Raw genomic sequence first — 10,000 nt, 5'->3', positions numbered from 1 at the left:
AAACAAATACACATGACAACATAATAGCTAACACAAGTAAACTATTCAGTGATAAACCCTTTCTATAGATATTCTAATAATAAAAAAAAGATTAAAAGTGGCCCATATATACATTATGTTTAGGTAATATTTGGTATGTTATATAATATACTGAATTACATTTATATGCTTTGTTTGAAGAGACTTCTTTAAAAAACAATTTTTCTTTTTTTTTTTTGTCAGGAAATATGAAAGATAGAGGAAAAATGTATCATTATAAAACAAAAAAAAATATGCTAGCTTAGAGGCGAGGAGGTTAAAAATAGAACAAGGCTGGTGTTTCGCTGGACAGCGCTCCCAGTTAGGAAAACAATATTACACAGAAAATGCGTCTAATAAAAAAACATACAATATTCTGGACCAAGTCTTTTTTTTATTCTAGTTATTTGAATTAGAATGCTTGTATTTCATTATGTAGTAAGGATTCAAATATTATCAATAGGAAATGAAAAGCTAAAAAAATAATTAAAAACGTTGAAAGTTAGGAAAATAAATTGAAAGGATAATAGATTAAAATTTGACGTAAAGAGAAGCTGTTAATTTAATTAGTGTACATGGATTACGTAAGAGAGAGAGAGAGAGAGAGAGAGAGAGAGAGAGAGAGAGAGAGAGAGAGAGAGAGAGAGAGAGAGAGAGAGAGAGAGGATAAATATTCACACTCTCATTGAAAAAGAAATGCTAATGGTGTATATACAGTATCATGATGTATAGGAAATACAGTAGGCTAATCCTGTTTACTCCCGTGAGACGAAATTGCCTTTTTTTTTTTTTTTTTTTTGTCGGGAAGAGTAAAGGCCGTATGCGGTAGACGTGTGCCTGACCGGAACCATTGCAACGCCAGTCTATTGTACATACGTTTGTGTTTACGTTTAACGTACGCATGTTCCCGTTAGCGGCTGGTTTGACGTGTGAACAGGTACGTTACCGTGCTGTCGAACGTTGGAGCCAACCCGTCATACCCAACACAGTTAAACATACAATATGTGCTCTTTTTAGTTGTTACACTAGTAAAAAAAATAGAATTTCCTTTTAAATAAATATCTGGTCTCACTTCACAGGCTATGCAGCAGTGACCTCTCAAGCACTGTTTCCTTATGAAGAGTTGCGTGCTTCCTGTAGATTGCCCGGAGCATTGTCTGATTTACTTTATTCAATCTATATTTTATCATCCTAAGAAAAATGACATGAAGCTGGATGAAAAAAAAAAATATGCATAAAAAAATGGAAACTACTAAAGAATAGCAAAAGAAATAAATTGAAAATGCCAAGCCTAATTGAAAATATGAATTAAAGAACATCAGAAAGGTATAATAATGTAGAAAAAAGGAGAAAATATAATAATAGGACCCATGAAAATAATGTCAATAAATAGGAAATAAAAATTAAATGGCTAAACTCTCTCTTTTCCGTTATTTATTCAATAACTGCATAATAATAATAATAATAATAATAATAATAATAATAATAATAATAATAATAATAATAATAATAATAATAATAATAATAATAATAATAATAAAAAAAAATTATGAAGAGCAAATGTTTAGAGGTAAACCAGGAAATATCCCTTTTAGACTAAATTTATATACTGATAGCCGACAAACTTTAAAAAATATAGGGATCAAGAGATGAAGAAGCTGAATCCTACAGTAAGTGCCTGATATACTCACAAGGGAATGCAAGAAAAACAACGATATAATTGAGATTTTGATGAACAGAAAATTAAGAGTCGCTACAAATGTGGACGGACGATCTTGTTCATTTTGAAAACAGAAAATTCAAAATTAGAGAATGCAAAGATCAGGAATAATAAAAAATATCTAATTTATTCAATATTAACTTTTGGTTAATACCATGACTATATTTTGCTATGATTAATTGAACATTAGCCTACCTTGTAATATAGGAATCGTTTTTAATATGTCTTTATTTTAGACGTAATTAATATTGATGGATATTTTATGCTACATTATCACTATATTATTATCATTACATACTTACTACTTATAAGTTTATCAATTGGTTTTTGAGAGTAAAAGAAAGGAGAAGGCAGAAATGACCTTAGGATGAAAACCGAACAAGTTTAAAAATCGGATCACTTGTTACGATAATTTCCTATTTTATCTGCTGACTTGGCCTTAACTGCGTTAATGTATTTCTATAAGCAGAGTGAATTGCTAGGTTTTGTTTTAAAAATTTAGAGAATCAATTAGGAAAATTAATACTCTGAAATCCTTTAACTTGAGAGTTCTTTTATGTTTACGACTTGAATATTTTTAAAAGTAATGATGACTGGACTCAAGGTATTAACAGAGGTATACAAACGAAAAATCAGAAGAATACATAATTTGGATGGCTTACGTAACTATTAGTTTAATAAATATTTAAAAAAGAATATACAATTATTACAATATATCACCTAGTGCAAATAAAGTAGTATCGTGCAGGTTTCACTGACTATTTTACATTATATAGAAATTTCATCAAAATCAGCTCTTATCTGTGCTAAAACGTGAAAATTATCAAAATTATTATATTCATTTGAAAAAGTACAAAAGATGCTTATGTGAGGGTACAGGCAGAACTCTGGTCTAAATTATACAATGGGTTTTAATCAACAAACTAACAAAGAACGTAATTTCGTTGATAGCATATCACATAAAGGATAAGCTAATAATTACACCGTGTGACAAAACAGCGATGATACTTGATTAGATTTATAGGATTCTCCAGATCATAACATTCACGTCAATTTTGTAATTCCATTGATTACATCACTTTGTTACTTCAAATCATCTCTTCCACTGTAGCAACAGCTTGTTGTTATTGGTAAGCAACAATAGTAGCACTTCATCAGTTCCCCATACTTCCAGCCTTTCAAACGTAATGAGCAACTTCTTGTGCTTTTTTCAACTCTCACAGCCATTATTATTTGTCTGTTCTTTCCCCCACCCCCCCCCCCTCTCTCTCTCTCTCTCTCTCTCTCTCTCTCTCTCTCTCTCTCTCTCTCTCTCTCTCTCTCTCTCTCTCTCTCATAACCTAGGATTTGATCAATCTCAGTAAGTTTCCTTAATTCCGTCCTCCTGACTTATTTATAGTATAACATTATATACACGAGTCAACTGTTGGGGTGTCCAATTTGTTATGTTTTCTTGTTTTAAAAGCTCAGAAAATCCATCAGGATAATTAATTATCTGAAATGCTGTAATTCGGAGTTCTCTTAGGTCTACGACTTAAATAGTTTTAAGAGTGATAGTTACCAAACTCGAGGTCGTAACAGAGTTATAAATTAAGTCAAAAGAATACATAATGTAGATGGCTTACTGATTTATAAGACTATTATATATTTAAAGAGATTATACACACTTAAAAATTTATCACTTGAAGCAAGTAAAGAGGTATCAAGCAGGTTTCACTAAATATTTTACATAATAATAATTTTCCATCTCAGTCCCCACTTTCCTGTACTAAATCGTGATAAATTTTAAAAGTATTGTACTCAATTAAAGAAATATAATGGACACTTATGTGCTGCTACTGACAGAGCACAAGTCCAAATTATACTACTGGTTTTTATTAACAGATTAATACACAAATTAATTTTTATTTAGGAGCCGGTATGCAGAAGTTTAGGCTTAGTAATTAGACCGACTGACCAAACAATAATTATACAGAGTTCCTTACACTTAATTTCTTTACAGCAATTCAAACACAATAATACTACTATGCTTAGACAGTTATATTTTCACTTGAATACCACAATTAATTAAGCGCAACAAGATTATTGTAGAGATCAGGGAGGTACGAGTGAGCAAAGGTATCAATAGCCATAGGTTAAACCAAGACGGTTGGTTGGTTGGTGAAGATTGCCATGCCTGTAGCATGACACGGGTTCTTGTCGCTGGACAGCCCGTAAGAGAATATCAATCTGGAAATAGGAGAACTCCAAAAGGAGCCAAAAATTGGTATATTAAAAGGAAAGGTTGGATTTGAAAGGGAACTGAACAGGAAAAAGGATAAAGGATGAGTGATTAAAGGAGGGATTTGACAAGGACATGAAAAAGAGGGAAGTAACCCGAAGAAGGATACTCCTTTTTAGGTCCACGAAATGAAAAGTTTTGGTTAGAGAAAAAGTGTTGATTGCAGCAAGTCCCAGTAAGCAGGAGAGACTAGGAGAGGAGAGAAGTTTCTGCAGTCAGAGAGAATAGGAGTAGGTTTAAGCAAAGAGGCTTATCCCTGCTCTGGAGCTGGAATGTGGAATTGTTGCAGGAGCTGCAGGAAGGTGGGGGTTGAGGATAAGGAAAGGACTCTGGTGAGGATCCAGAAGGCGATGGGAATGAGGTCTTGTAAGGTGAGGGACTCAATATGTTGAGCCAAGGTTTGGGGTGGAATTGAGGATGAGGGTCATTGCTGGTCCTTATGAGGAGCAGTTGCAGGTTGTTGCTGGACCTTATGAGGAGCAGTTGCAGGTCGTTGCTGGTCCTTATGAGGAGCGGTTGCAGGTCGTTGCTGGCCCTTATGAGAAGCAGTTGCAGGTGCAGGCACAGGAACAGTGGCTGGCTGGCGCTGGCTTCTCTGGCGAGGAGGTCGCTGGTCTTTTGGTGGCTGGATTGAAGCTGGTTTCTCCTTATTAGGAGAGGATGTGTTCTTCCTAGCTGCAATCCTCTTGAGACGTTCTGGTCAGCGCTTATTCCAAGCATGGTGTGGCCTAGAACAGTTGGGGCACTTGGATGTGATGTGTCGTTCTTCCTTGTGAGCTTTTATGCACACTTTTGTGCAGTGGCGCTGGCTGCAGACACCGCAGATGATGGGGCCTCTGCATTCTTCTTTGTGATGGCCAAAACGTTGGCATCTATAACAGCGAACGGGCTCAGGTGTATATTACTCGATAGGGGAAGTTCCCCAGACTCCTAGATCCAGTTTTGAGGGAACTGGACCGATGAAGGCGGCGATGAGACGTCGACCAGGGACGTTGCCCTTGCTCATGCAGCGAACAGCATAGTCAATGTTGCTGCATGAAGTTGCAATGGTAATAGGCATCGTAACAGGATACCTGGTGATGACAGCTTTCTTCCTGATAAATGCAGGATCCGGCAGCGTTAGAGTTGGGTCTTCCTGGAGGGATCTGGCTGTCTCAACATCCTTGGGGTAGATGATAAGATCACCTTTCCTGTTGGCTCTGGCAGTGAGTTGCATGCCTGGCTTATTAGCCATGGCAGCAACAGAGGTGTAGGGAAGTGCGCTGTCCATATGTGAGAGCTGAAACTTCGTAAGAGGTTTCTTTGGCTGTGGAGCTGGGATGTTCCCTGCAATGGTGGAGTCTTCTTGCAGGAGTTTAGTAAGGCAATCAGTGCAATTGCAGTCCGTGGAGTGGTTCCCCTGTTCAGTCTCCATGGCATTGGAGGACTCAGGCACGGCGGTTGAAAGGTTGACTGTGGCTGCAATTGACTGCTAAGGAGTTGTAGGGACGGACAAGGACGAGTCTGTGCTCTCAGTCCTTGGTGTCCTTAGTGGCGATGGTAAGGCTGGTACTAGCGCTGGTGGAGGACGTTCAGGACTCTTCCTTCTCTTGTGAGGGGGTTAGTCCCTTCCCTGGTAGCTGATTTCACGAATCTGTGGTATTTGATAAGCTTGATAGTGGCGTCTTTGCACCCCTTGCAGCTGCACCTGATATGGTGATTTATCAGGGTTTTATCAATTATGTCGGTGGTGTAACGGCCAACGGTGTTGAACATGTAGGCACGTCGCTGCTGGTATGACGTACAGCAATCACAGTCGCAGTCCGGATTATTGTAGAGGTCCTCGCAGTGTCTGTCTTGTTCTGGATAAAAGCTCCATCCCTCAGTAATATGATAATATTACTGAGAGCGACCCCGAGAGCGAAGGTGTTGCAGGAGTTGCCAAGTGATGAACGTAGAAGTCGGCTCCGTGAATGATGAATGGAATAACCAAGACGGAAAAACACAAGGTGAGACCAGGTGAGACCGTCGGTCGCTCAGTTCCCGCATTGTGACGTCACTGGTGCGCATCGACTGGGCAGTGCACTTAATTTACTGATCCTACTCTTGTTAACGTTAAAAGTTTTTGAATAATTTATTATTATTATTATTATTATTATTATTATTAATATTGTTAATTGATATCATTATTATTATTATTATTATTATTATTATTATTATTATTATTATTATTATTATTATTATTATTATTCAGGTCACAACACTGGTTGGGAAAGCAGAATACCAGAAGCCCAAGGGCTCCAGTAGGTGAATCAGCCCAATTAGGAAAAGAAATAAGGGAATAACAAACAAGCTATATATGAGACAGACAAAATATATGTACCATTTTAAGATCATTAACAACGTAAAAATAGGTCAGTCATATATAAACTATAAAACAGATCAATCAAGTTGGTTAATTAGAATATATTTGCACAAATAAACGTACCTAATTGTTACGAAAAAAAAAATATGCACTGCTTGGCTGAGAGTATTTCAAGTTAATTTACCTGATTTAATCGGAGAGATGCCAGATATCACCATTTGACCACGTTTTGAGAGGAAAAAAACAAAACACCATCACTGGTGACAAATACATGGCCCATCGTTGTGCTTCTGTGACGTCACTGGAGAAGGAATTTAGGAATTGGATCCCTTGGTGAACACACCATATGTTATTCCGTTCTGGGTTAAACTTGACTTTACAGTATATCTGCATTCCGAAGGACAATGTAGACTGACCAGAGAGGTGTGACGTTGCAATGCAAAACTCCCCTTATATATAACCCTCTTGGGTTATATATAACCAAAGAACTTTAGCCTATAATCTCATAGCATGTAACTATATGGATTCCTATTCACTTGATGAAAACCCTCACCCTTATTTTTTAATATATAACAATTTTTGAATCTAGACTCATCTTCAATGATGTTATTTCCATTCTAACTTTTACGGATGCATTATTCTATCGCGTCTATTTGTTCTAAAACCTTCCAGATTTCCTACATTGCAATAGATTTTTCAAGAACCATGATAAAGGAACACCGCATTATATCTGTATGCATCATAGTATATTTATTAGAAATAATTCTTTTACATAATTGATTTAAATATGACTGAGCAGTTATATACCCATAACATAATGATAATAATTATATACATATAAATACTACTATCACTACTCATCTCTCCGTAATGATTTAAAGCTCTTAAGACATGCTAAATAATCGTCACCTCGAGAGATTATTCTTAACACACATTTAGAGATACTACAAGGAGACAGGTGTCTTTTTATATCCTATTAAAAAGTATCTTATTTCTTCATAAATATTTTGTGCCTGTTCCACCATCATCGCCAAGAAAATAGCATCAGTGTCTATGGTTCAAACTTGAATCTGAGAAAGGTTATATTGTGTAGCATGTGCTACATGCATCATGATCCTAGTTTCTGCCTCTTGCCTTAGAACACAGATGACTGCTTCTCTATCAGTGACTACCAGATCCTTTACCTTGTCATAGAAGGGATTAACACACACATAGAAATGGAATGTGAATAACTCTCCTTTGTTAGCATAGACATGTAGGAAATTTGCCAATTTACTGGTATGAGTGTGGTGCTCACCGCAAGCCATCACACCCTTTTCTTCGGTCTTTTCTTTGTCGTGTTGCTTTCTTCAAGGAACCGTCTATATAGCTATCTCAGACAAGCTTGAGGTGTGAAGTATCCATGCAGTTACCATTAAATTTTGAATTATGGAGATAAGACTTGGTACTCATATCGACAGTGCCTGGCTTCCACATCTGCAAAATGACGTCACCATCAAAGACAACTAAATAAACAACACATACATTAGAATGAGCTTCTGCAATGCCTTAGGAGGGCACTCCAGCTACTGGCTTTTGCCATCCAGGTTAGCTTTCCTGCATTAGATAACGAGGAAGGACAAGCTTGATTTTCATGACGGAAGAATTTGTCTAGGTTCCCATTGCAGTTTTAACAGCCAATGTGAAGCCTTGCAAAAAAGGCTATATTCTTCATAAATGATCTCTTTCCTTTAGGTACTTTTGATCTTCTGTTCCTTCTAAAGAGTGGGAGTTTGTTTCTCTTCTAAAGTTCATCAATTGCTTTGGTTCTGTCTATGAGGCAACTCTTTTTATCCAATTTACAGAACACTGCAAACTGTTTCAGTGACTGCTGGATTAGAAATGTCTGGTGTGTATGACCACCAAATTTGGACTATCCTCCTCAAAGAGATTCCCCAGCTTTTCATGACATCCACAAGTAACAGTACAGCTTTGGCAATTTTTTTTTTTTTTTTTTTTTTTTTTTTTTTTTTTTTTTACTGTCCACTAAGTGTATCTTCATAGTGATGCGTCTCCTCATTGGCATATGAATACATGATCTTCTCAAAATCCACTTAAAACTCTGGCCACTTCAGGTCTGCCTACCATCCACGACCTCAGAGATTTATCTGTGATTAGAACACCTCCATCACTCATTACACAGCATTGTTCTGCTTATGTGCATAATTCTTTTAAGTATTTAATTTCACATAATCCACATTTTCAATTTCTGAAGAATTGCTCTGCTACGTTGTTACATTTACCTTAATTAATCTCTATAAAAAATGCTCCTATAACTTGTAGTTGCTCAGAAGGGCTAAAAAGCAGGTTTTCAAGATAGAAAATAAGTAATAATGCTATAAAATACAGGAACTAAATAGGATACAAACAATTTGTTAAGGATGGCAGTTATTACACTCCATAGGGATAATTTGAAATTTAAAACAGTCATAATCTATCAATAAGTTACTTTTGATAATAACCAATAACAGCTTACAATTGCATTTTTTTTTTGCTGGAATAGTTTCAAAATTCAATAACTCCTATGTAAGACACAATACTTTTATATAAAAGGACTTACATGCAGAACTTAAAATCAAATAAAGTGAATTATCCTTCAAGTAAGATGAATCTTAAAAAGAATGCGGATTTATGTTGTAATATTGTAGGATTAACTCAGTCACATTGTAATTTCCTGTTACTAAACACAGACGGCCTTGAACTCAAATGAGATTATTGTCTTAACAGCTCTAGTTTTTTTTTTCGATGTCAGGTCAGCAAACTTTGTTTTGATTGACCTCTTTGGACGTAATCATATGCAGTATGTTTCCAAAGAAGATCACATGGAAGAGACTGTTATATCAGGTATAAACAAAAGTTAGTACATTCAAAGCAGTCATGTACACCACTTCCTGCAGCTCGTAGTGAGACCTAGGTACTATCTGAAGGGTAGCCACCAAGAGGCTTGGATTGAAGGTCACTCTTGATGGCGGATCATCGGTTCACCTTAAGGAGAGGGGCTGCACCGATATGTTATGTATGTCTGGCAGCATTATATGCTATTACTTGGAGACCATTGGCCAGAAGGGCTCATAAATAATTTGTAGTTGACCTCCGGGTATAAATTTACCAATAAGACGACGTTTATATGACATCAGATTTTATATCAGCCAGTTTGGCCACTAACTTAGTTACCATGAATTATATTGCTATTGCATCTTTTTAATTACTCTTCACTTATTCGTTCAGCTTGGACAGTGAAGAGTAAAATCCTAAATGAAAAATCAGTGTTTTTCAGCTAATTGAAGATGTTCGAAATTATTACAATATCAGTGAGTTTCAGAATTGAGGAAATTTAGGAGTTAATTATTGATTGAAGGAGAACTAATATGATAAGGGAGATGGTGTATACTTTTAGTAAAAGCTATCTGTTACTTTTTTTTTTTTTTTTAATTGAGGTGGCATTGTTTGTAGATATAAGACATGGTAAGGTGATTGGATAAAATTCTTTAAAACTTAAAATTAGAGAAAATACAGCTTGAAGAAAATACGCATATAAGACATGTAAAAGTAAAAGTGAAACTAATACAAAATAAGTAAAAAAAAAAAGAAAAAAAAA

General features: G+C 36.0%; 1 long non-coding RNA gene across 1 annotated transcript in view; it reads right to left on the bottom strand.

Annotated features, from left to right (window-relative positions):
- The window catches only part of LOC137643978 (uncharacterized), a 60,536-nt gene that overhangs the window by 43,615 nt on the left and 6,921 nt on the right, over window positions 1–10,000 (bottom strand). The gene's annotated exons all lie outside the window — the stretch shown is intronic.

This window comes from Palaemon carinicauda, chromosome 7, assembly GCF_036898095.1.
Source record: "Palaemon carinicauda isolate YSFRI2023 chromosome 7, ASM3689809v2, whole genome shotgun sequence".
In the NCBI taxonomy this organism is placed as follows: Eukaryota; Metazoa; Arthropoda; class Malacostraca; order Decapoda; family Palaemonidae; genus Palaemon; species Palaemon carinicauda.
The sequence above is the reverse complement of the archived record's forward strand: the minus strand, read 5'-3'. Positions and strand labels throughout refer to the sequence as shown.